Here is a 10,623-nt window from a genome sequence, read left to right on the forward strand (position 1 = left end):
TTAATTCTAAAAGCAAATGTTTTTTGTTGATTTCTTGGTGGGGGTGGGGTATTTCTGGGACCTTGGGAAGCTGAGACATGAAGATTTTCAGTGACCCCTGGACACTGATTCTGTTTTTGCCCCAGGTAGAGGATGGCCTCGTTGATACTATTGGTTTCTAGAGCTAGAAGATCCTAGTGGTTGTAAGCATTCATTACATGTAGTGAGAGCAAATAGACTGTGAGCATAATTTTCCAGAATGATGACATAAAGCTGAGAATAAATGGGCGATGACTTTCTTCCAGTTGATGTGTGCAGAGTTCAGTGTCACCAACATACCCCATGGTGGGAGGAAATGCATACTGACATCCTGCATCCAACCCTGCTCTGTGGGACCACGTTGTTCCTATAAAGTTCTCTTTCTTGAGTAGGAATCTCTAATGGGTGTGTGTGCGCGCGCATGTGTGTGCGTGTGTATGTGTGCGTGCTTCTGCCAATCTGCAACCATACTCAGCTCCTCTACAATAGATATTGAAAGAAAATAAAGATTCATTACTGCTGGCATTATTACTGGCTATCCTAATATAATGTACATAATAAACTTTAGTATCATAAAGAACCGCAGTTGTGTTCTGTTGGGCCCAACACCCTGTCTTAGGTGTTGGTGATTCAAAGAAGAATAGCATAGAATCCCTATTTCAATGTGCTTACCATTGGTCTACTCAGAAAGATAGAATATACTCATATAGTAATGACTACTGAATAATATGGAGGTTACAAGGGAGAAAAAGACCATGGGGTCTACAGTCACAGAGCTTACAGAGGCAGTGAGACAATTACCCAAAAAACAACAGAATGCGACTAGTCAGAGAAGGGCATGCTGGATTATAATTTAAGCATCTTGTCTTGCTGCATATTGAAATATAGTCTCAATCTTGAGGAAAAGCCTTTGTATGATGGAGTTGCAAGCTGAGTTGGTAGATTTTTCATGGAAAACAATTTTTACTTGAAAGAATTATAGGCAGATATGCTACAGTTATTCAAACTTGAGTATTTGACAGACATTTCCTCAAAAATGTACTAAGTGGGCCTGTTTTTCAAGGAAAACAACCAACAGTATTGGTTATAATTGTAAAATATAAGCTTTCAAGCAAAAATTAGAAATTTGGAAAATCTATATTTGTCACTATGAGCTTGACAGCTTCCCAAAGCTTTAAAAACTGTTATCATGGTATTGTTAGTCATGTAATATCATATAATGCTCTTAAGGCATTAGAGAGATTTACAAAAGTGTAAAACATTGCCACTCATCTTAATAAATTAAAAAATGAACCTAATTGTTTTTCATAAAATACATAAAATACATTTCATAAAATACATTTTCATAAAATACATTTCATAAAATACATAATAAATAGGTTTGTTGTTTTCAAATGAATTAGTAAATGTTTTAAATTTCTTAATTATAATTTCCAAAGTGATATATAGCTATAGGTATGACCCTCATAAACAAAAGCTCTTTGGGGTCCTTACTAATCTTTATGAGTAAAAGAAGTCCTAAGGCTCAAAATTTTGAGAGCCACTCAATTATATCAGTGTACCATTCAGTTATGGTGGGATAATCCTAAAATCTCTGTGCTTTAACAAAAGGTGCATTTTCTTATGCCCAGATTTCCTGTGTTGGGTGACTCTCCGGGGCATGGACTTCCATGTGGCAACTTGGTAGCCCAGGCTTTCAGAGCCTCCATCATCTTGTAGTTGTACCATCTGGAACCTGAAACTGTCTTAACCACAACTGCAAGGGGAATAGAGGAAGTTGAGGCTTGTGCCCTGCTAATCAAATGCTGCAGGCTGAAAGTGAACTCATTACTCCTGCTCGTAGACCATTGGTCAGAAGTAGTCACATGGCCCTGCCCACTGAAAGGGGTGCCCAGAAAAGATGAGAACCAGATAGAGTGAAGACTAGTCCTGGCCACCACAGTCATTAAAGGAGTGGGTGATATTAGGGAAAAGAGATTTGGGAACAAGAGCTTGAGTTCACTATTTAAGGAGTAGAAAGATAAGATTCATTGAAGGAATCAGAGAAGAGAGATGTCAGGAACTTGCCCTCTGTAACAGTCTGTGATACGTAAAGTCTCCTAAATGATCACCTCTTCCCTGAACATTCTCATGACATGCTCCTTCATGATGGCCTCCTGCCTACCTCTACTAAAGGGAGAGATCTCTTACCCTTCCTGGTCTCCTGTCCTTCCTCCCCATCTTGCTCATTCTACCTTAAGACTCATGTTTCTGGAATTCCCCAAGCTCCCCCTCCTGCCCTGTGGCCTTTGTACCAGGTACCTCTGTTGGGAATACTCTTCCTCTACATCTTCACATGGCCACTGCCATTCACTCTTGGCCTCTACTCAAATATCACTCCACAGGGAGCCTTCTCTGACTACCGATCTAAAATAGCCATTACCTCAAGCCCCAACCCACTGTCTCTTTTTCCTGCTTTATTTTCATAGCACCTATTATACTGCCTTCATTGTCCCAGTTGTTTGTTTATTTGCTGTCATCCCACTAGAATATAAGTTCCATTTGGGAAAGAACATTGTCTTGTTTATCTCTGCATCTTCAGTGCCAAGAACAATGTCTGCCATGGGTACAGCTACTCAACACATATTTGTTGAATGAAAGAGTGAATGAATTTTCTAGAATTTCCAGGATGCTCTAGGGGAAAAAAAATCATGTTTATGTAAGCTTCAGAAGCCATAAATACTATAAACCCAATCTTGAGGATTCACAGTGCAAATTTGCTTATACAAGGCTGTGCCATGTCTCCCAGTGAGAAGCACATTTAATCCAGCATTTCACAAACTTTTATCACCACTCTACTCCTTTTTGAACCTCACCTAATAAACATCCTATAAAATCAGAATTCCATTTGGGAAAGGCTGCTGTTGGCTATGGAAATCTCGAGGATATTTTAGGAGGAGAATGACATCTTCTGACCTCCAGGCAATCCCCTGCTCCCTTTGTTTCTCCTCCTGCCTCCAATTTGCTAAAACACTCTCCACAGTCTGAGCATCTGCAGCCTGGACTCCCATGAAAGAAAAACGTCTGCTGGTGGCCACTCAGGAGTGTGTGTGTGTGTGTGTGTGTGTGTGTGTGTGTGTGTGTGTGTGTGTGTGTTTATCTATTTTGAGACAGCAGGGGGAGGGGGAGAGAGAGGAAGAGAGAGCGACTCCCAAGCAGGCTCTGTACTGTCAGCTTGGAGCCTGATGTGGAGCTTGAACCCACAAACTGTGAGATCATGACTTGAGCTGAAACCAAGAGTCAGATGCTTAACCGACTGAGACACCCAGGTGACCCTCAGTTGGGAGTTTTTTACCCCAAGAGCCATATGGTAACCAGCAATGTGACACCCAAATTTGTCTCACATAGATCACAGAAACCTCCAGGACAGCATCATCCAATCTTGCCCCATTCCAGCTTCCTCCCAACACCAAGCTGTCCTCCTCATTGTAGGATGTGAGGGTTGGAGGACACTGTTAGGAGTGAGGATGTATCTGCTTGCCACTGCAACTTGTTACTTCCCCCCCCTCCCCCCCCGAAGATCATTGTGCAGTCTTCATTCCAGGGAACACTGCAGCCAGAGGCTGAGGCCAGGGGAACTGTGTTGTGGGAGATACCTTGATTACATTTCATAGATTCCAAATTTTTCCTAGACAAAGTGAAGGTCTTGGAAGGCAGAGAAATGCAGTCTAGAGAGCTCTCTCCATCTTTACTTAATCTTGGCACAGCCACAATGATAACTTCTGATGTTTAAGTGCCCCCCCCCCCCCCCCCGCCAAAATGCAGTCAATCCTGATGGAAGCCTCCATAGCAAATCCTAATCACTTTGCTTACATCCTCTCTGCTCAGTAAATCTGCAATGGGATTATTTTACCTACCTTGGTAGCAGTTTAAAAGTTGACCTGGAAACATGAGAAATTATAGGCATGGCAGTAGTCTCCAAATATTACTGATGCACAGTACATGAGCAAGAAATTTTGAGCATGCATATTTCTTTATATCAAGGATCTACGTAAATGTGAAGTATTTATGTAAATCCTTATATAACAAATTTATATGTGCCACTATATTAATATATTATATACACTATAAAACACAAAATAAAAAATTTAAAAGGGTGAGGTCAACTCGAAATAATATTTGCTAACATAGGATTCTTTTCAGATTAACTAAGATAGAGCTATTCAACACTTCCTTTTAAGAAATCTTTTTTTTAAAGAAATCTTTTAAGAAATTATCCCCATGTTCCTTTTCCTTTAAATTGTTCTAATATTTTTAAAGGAAAATCTCAAAAATGCAGAAAGTTGAAATAATAGTAGGATGAGTATTTGGATACTCACCAACTAAATTCAAAATTAACATTTTTACCATATTTGCATTATTCTGTGTGTGTGTATGTGTGTATAAACAAAGCCATTAGAAAATAAGCTAAATTTATTATGCCACTTCCACTATAAATACCTCAGTGTATATCTCCTACAACTGAGAACATTCTCCCTCACAGTCCAAATACTGTTATCATAGCTGAGAAAATTAACAATGATTTCCTAATATCACCTAATATTCAAATTAGTTCATATTCAAATTTCTCCAATAGTCTAAATATATCTTTTATAGCTGTTTTTCTTTTTTCTTTTTTTTTTTTTTAATTTTTTTTTCAACGTTTATTTATTTTTGGGACAGAGAGAGACAGAGCATGAACGGGGGAGGGGCAGAGAGAGAGGGAGACACAGAATCTGAAACAGGCTCCAGACTCTGAGCCATCAGCCCAGAGCCCGACGCGGGGCTTGAACTCACAGACCATGAGATCGTGACCTGGCTGAAGTTGGACGCTTAACCGACTGCGCCACCCAGGCGCCCCATCTTTTCTTTTTTTTTTTTTCACAAGGATCGAATCAAGATTCATGCATTGCATGTGGTAGTTAAGATTCCTTATGCTAGTTCCAGAGTGGTCCCCACCTATCTTTTTAGAATACTGTCTTTTTAGAAGAGACAAGGTAGAATGCCCCACCTTTTGAATTTATCTGGTTATCTTATTGTGGTGTCATTTACCATGTTCCTCTATCCACTATTTTTTGTATCCTGGGAGTTAAATTCAGTAAAACATTTTTGGCAAGAACATTGAAGCCACTATCCACTATTTTTTGTATCCTGGGAGTTAAATTCAGTAAAACATTTTTGGCAAGAACATTGAAGCACATGTCAGGCTATCCCACTATTGGTGGGTGGCACCTGACATCTCCTTTATAAAGTTATGTTTTCTCATGTGTAAATTATCTGTGGGAGGAGGCTGTTCAGGATCTATTTATGATCCTTACCTGAATCAATTATTACACTGGAGGGTTAGATAATGGTTATTTCCTAATTCTCTCATTCCTTTCCCATGTATTAGCTGGTATCCTACTATAAAGAAGAAATTTTTCTCATGTACTGGAGATGAAATATAGTTCTTCTCCAAAGGCAGAATAAGTGTTTCTTTAAATTTCCAGAGTAAGAAGTTAGTGGAAATGAGCTTTTCCTTTCTTTCTTTTGCTTTTTAAAAATACCTATTTAGTAGTAGTAGCAGTAGTATCTCTAGGTACTCAGATTTGTATTTATTTAATGTTTCATAATGAATTACAGCCCTTAGTGTTTTTTTCTCCAAAAAATCAGGGGTGCCTGGGTGGCTAGCCAGTTAAGCATCTGAGTCTTGATTTCAGCTCAGGTCATGATCTCATGGTTTGTGAGTTGACAAACCATGCTGACAGAGTTTAGCCTGCTTGGGATTCTCTCTCTTCCTCTCTTTCTCTCTGCCCACCATCCCCCCTGCTCACTCTCTTTCAAAATAAATAAATAAAACTTTAAAAAAAATCACAGAAAATAGACAAACAGAAAGAACAACAGAAAAGTCACCCATAGCAGTCACCACCTTCAGACCATCACTAGTAATTCCCTTTTTGAGTATCCTACTCCTGCTTTGCAATTGGTAAATTAAAGACTAGAGAGTTTAAGTGAGTTCTCCAAAGTTGCAGAGTAAAAATTAGTAGCAGCGGTGGTTCTAAGGGGGATGGCAGGTGACTGAGGCCTTCTCCACATTTACTCTACGTCAATAGTTCAAGAACTCCCTTCCAACCTACCCAGTCCCTTCTACCTTCTGAAGCTGCCCCTAGTTAGTAGTGGTGGGTTCAAGGATAGAACCAGTTCACCTGATGTCTGGACCAACTCTCTCACCTAAATTTATAAACAAAACAAAGTGCCAAGTGGTCTGATTTTTATCTCCTGCTTTGATCTTGCTTCAGGGCACTACTTTAGAATGGATAATCAATGACAGCATATTAATACAAGGACCAGCTGTATTGAATCCCCCCTTTCAGTGAACTAAATTCTTATTTGCTAGATTTGCTATTTAGAAGAATGAAAACTCAGGAAATAAATCAGGAGAGAAAATACATGCCAGATGGTGTCATTCTTTCCGTGATAAAGTATTTCTGAAAGAGGAGTTCATGATTAAAGATGCAAGGACCTTGTCATGTTAATGTTAGCTCATTTCCTGCTTCAAAATGTCTTCCTGCCTCTGTCACTGCCAGTGACTGACAGCTGGCTTACTAATTAAATTCAAGCTGTGTTTGCGTTCCTTGACCTTTACTGAGAAATGGATTTTCAAGCTCTGGACATGAATAAAGTGCTTTAATTTGAAGAGAATAATGTGTTTGCATCAGCCTAGCAATCCGTGGATCTGATTACCTGTGTTATTTCTACATTCCACTTCACAGCGGACTTTTGCAGGATGCCTGGTAGTTACAGCCCCACTGTAATTAGTGCCCAGCTTTGTCTCTCTGTGCATGTGTCACCCCAAAGGGGGCATGTTTGTTTCTGATGGAATGAATGAAGGCTCTAGCTGATCGCTGCTCTCAAGAGCCTCCAAAACCTATTTCTTTTGAACCCCCTCGATTTTTCATATTGTGTTAAGGTCTTTGTTGATGCTGGTTCACATGAACAAATAAGTCTGTCAAGTTACAGCCTTGATTTTCTTGCCTTTCTTCACTGGCCCTTTTCTTGTTTCCTTGTTGCTCTCTATCCCCCTCTACTGGGGAAGACTGGGTGGTGCAACAGCTCCGTTCCATGCAGGGGGTCGCCTGGGGAGGAGTGCCAAAGGGGTGTGTTCAACCAAGCAGGTGGGGAGCTGCACAGAAAACAAAAGTAAAAACTGGAGAAATTGGGCTACCCAAAAATGTAAAGCTTCTGCATGTCAAAGGACATAGCCAACAGAGTGAAAAGTCACCCTGTAAAATGAGAGAAAATAATTGTTAATCCTATATCTAGTAAGAAGTGAATACCCAGAATATATAAAGAACCTCTACAATTCTAACAGAAAAAGCAAATAACATGGTTAAAATATGTGCAAAGGACGTGGATAGACGTTTCTCCAAAGAAGATTTACAAATGGCCAACAAGGATATGAAAAGATGCTCGATATCTGTGATCACTAGTAAAATGCAAATCAAAACCACAGGAAAACATTGCCTCACACCAATTAGGGTGGCTACTTTCAAAAACCAACAACAACAAAACCTAGAAAATAAGTGTTGGTCAGGACACGGAGAAATTGGAACCTAATGCACTGTTTGGTGGGAATGTAAAATGGTACAGCTGCTGTTGAAACCATCATGGTGGTTCCTCAAAAAATTAAAAATAGAATTACCATATGATCCATCAGTTTCGCTTCTGGGTATCTGCCCCAAGGATTGAAAGCAGGCTCTCAAAGACATTTTCATGGCAGCATTATTATGCACAATAGGCAAAAGGTGGAAGCAACCCAAATGTCCACTGACAGATAAATGGATAAGCAAAATGTTGTATTATGGACAACGGAATATTATTCAACTTAAAACAGAAGGAAATTCTGACACCTGCTACCACATGGATGAGCCTTGAAGACATTGTGCTGAGTGAAATAAGCTAGTCACAAAAAGACAAATACTGTAAGATTCCACTTCTATGAGGGAGTAGACTAGTCAAATTCATAGAGACAGCAGAATGGTGCTTGCCAGGAGCTGGAAAGAGGTGGGAAATAAACAGTTGTTGTTTTATGGGTGTAGAGTTTCAGTTTTGCGAGATGAGAAAGTTCTGAAGATTGTTTGCAAAACGATGTGAAGGTATTTGACATTACTGAAATGTACACTTGAAAATGGCTAAGATGGTAAATATTATATGTAATTTATCACAATTTAAGAAAAGAAATTCTTCTCACAAGTGGAGATGTTCCAAAGCACAATTAGAGAATATCAATTAAAGCTCCTATATAAGTTTTTTAGATCCTCTAGCTTTTATAGGGATAAATTTCAACATTTCTGCCTATAGGCTTTGTTTTCGATAAATCCAATTTTCTAAAAGCTTTAAAAGTTAAGTTGTTTTGGTGTTACAGTATTGAATACTTTAACTGAAGCTCTGAAATGTTTATGCTCAAAATGCAGCCAAAGTTTAGAGGGCCTATTAAAAAGGTTTTATGTAATTGTAAGACACTTCAATTGACAAAATTGTTTTTCAAAGGCACAGACATTTCTAAAATCTGATTGATAACAGGAAGTAAACAGAGAAATTCTACCAAACTAAAGGGGTTATTTTTGTATTTAACAGTAAATTAATTTTAAAATTTTGTTATTCTGTGTATATAATGTTTATAAATGTTGACAACTATAGTGTCTATGTGGTTTTATAAAATATTGAAGTTTGAGAACTATGAATTATACATGCAACAAAACTAATTCTAGAGATAGAATTCTGCTCCATAAGTTTCTTTATTTAATAAGAACATAGTTTTTATCACAATACTGTGCTGCATTGAAGTTCTGATTATCAATACACACACACATACACACACCCCCAAATAATTTTATCATCAATGTTGAACTTACTACTTGGATTTATAATAGCTTTTACTATAATGTCAAATGTCTACCAGAATGGACTTCCTCAAGTTTTACTACGAGTTTGTAAGTATTGAAAAAAACTGATCAAACCATTATTGGAATCAGCTCAACTGACTTTTAATTAGAATAATTTGAAGACACCAATATAAAATGTTTATATAGAATTTTTCTTTTATAAATGGAGCCAGAACACTAATGGCTATTGCTTCATTTGTTTGCACAGACCAAAAGAACTGAACTAAAGCAGAGTTAATTAACTTAAAAGAATGGTCATTTGATCTAAATGGAAAGTCCTACTTCACAGAATGTAACTAAATGCACCTTCTGCATTCAGACAGAAAATTCCACAGTCTTCTTAAAATAATTTCTAATTCTCATAGTAGATGCTGACGCTTTCTGGCAGATGTGTATCTTCTTGTTTTCATGTGGTCAGTGATATCACCGTGAACCCCAGAGTGGACATGTATCATCAACTTCCCTTAAAAAAAATGAGAATTAGTACTTTCCTTTCTGTAAGTTCATTTCTACCAAGAGGATGATTGCACAATGTTTTTTTTTTTAACCTTTATTGTAAATTTTTAAAACTTCATATTTTTCTGATGCCTTAACATTACACAAACTGCTGAGGGCAGCCTGCCCAGGTGACCAGTTGCACCAGCATGATAGCACTGGTCCCTGCCACAGGTTCCCCTTCTTGCCCTCCCTGTGACCTAGTGGCATTCAGTTGCATTGATGAAATCCCCTCATGCCTTTTGCTTGTGTACTTCACCTTGACCCCAAGAAAGTCACTTGTCCACATGTCCTCACTCTCTCTTGGCTCCCCACTTGCTTGGTTGAGCCCATTCCCTAGACACTCCTGTCAGTGGCCCCCTTCATGGAGCACTGTGCCTTTCTCTTTTAGGACCTGTGAGTATAATAAATCTCTCTGACTTTCGTATGTCCTTCTGTCACTCCATATCCATAACAGACTGATTATCCCAAAACACCATTTTAAATAACATAATTATTCCGTATAATGCACAAACATTAAAAATAAATGGGCAAATCTAGATTTACACAGGAAATGATCAAAGCACTGTAGCACAAGCATTCAGTCTCCTCTATATGCTCTGGCAGGGCAGCTCAGCCTCTGCTCCCAGCTCCTATCCTATCATTTCCCACGTTTCCCAGGAACCCTGTCAGCTGCTGTCTGGGAAGCTTGGAGCATCTCACAGGCCATGGCACTGGGGCCATGGCACCACTGGCTGGCTGCTTCACCAAGTAGCCAGCATGAACAGAAGCACTGAAGACTTCCACTCCCACCAGAAAAGCTGAAGAAGTTAGATGACCTTCAGGTCTGGTTTTATCTGCCCTTTGAGGCTTCACTTATTTACATTACATTCCAGGCAGACATTTGACTTTGCATTCCCTGGTTCTAAAATGGTTTTGCCCTCCAGCCTTGTTAAGGTGTATTTTTGTCTATAATCCTTAGGGTTCTCTAGATGATTACGTAACTAGATTTGTCTAGCATTTAAGTTTTACCTACTTTTTTTTATTTGACATATATTTAAAATATATTTGACATATAACATTGTGTAAATTTAAGGTGTACAGCATGTTAATTTGATATATTTATATATTGTAATATGAGTGTCATTGTGTCAATAATTAGCACCTCTATCACATCACGTAATTATCC

Source organism: Felis catus, chromosome A3 (genome assembly GCF_018350175.1).
Source record: "Felis catus isolate Fca126 chromosome A3, F.catus_Fca126_mat1.0, whole genome shotgun sequence".
NCBI lineage: Eukaryota > Metazoa > Chordata > Mammalia > Carnivora > Felidae > Felis > Felis catus.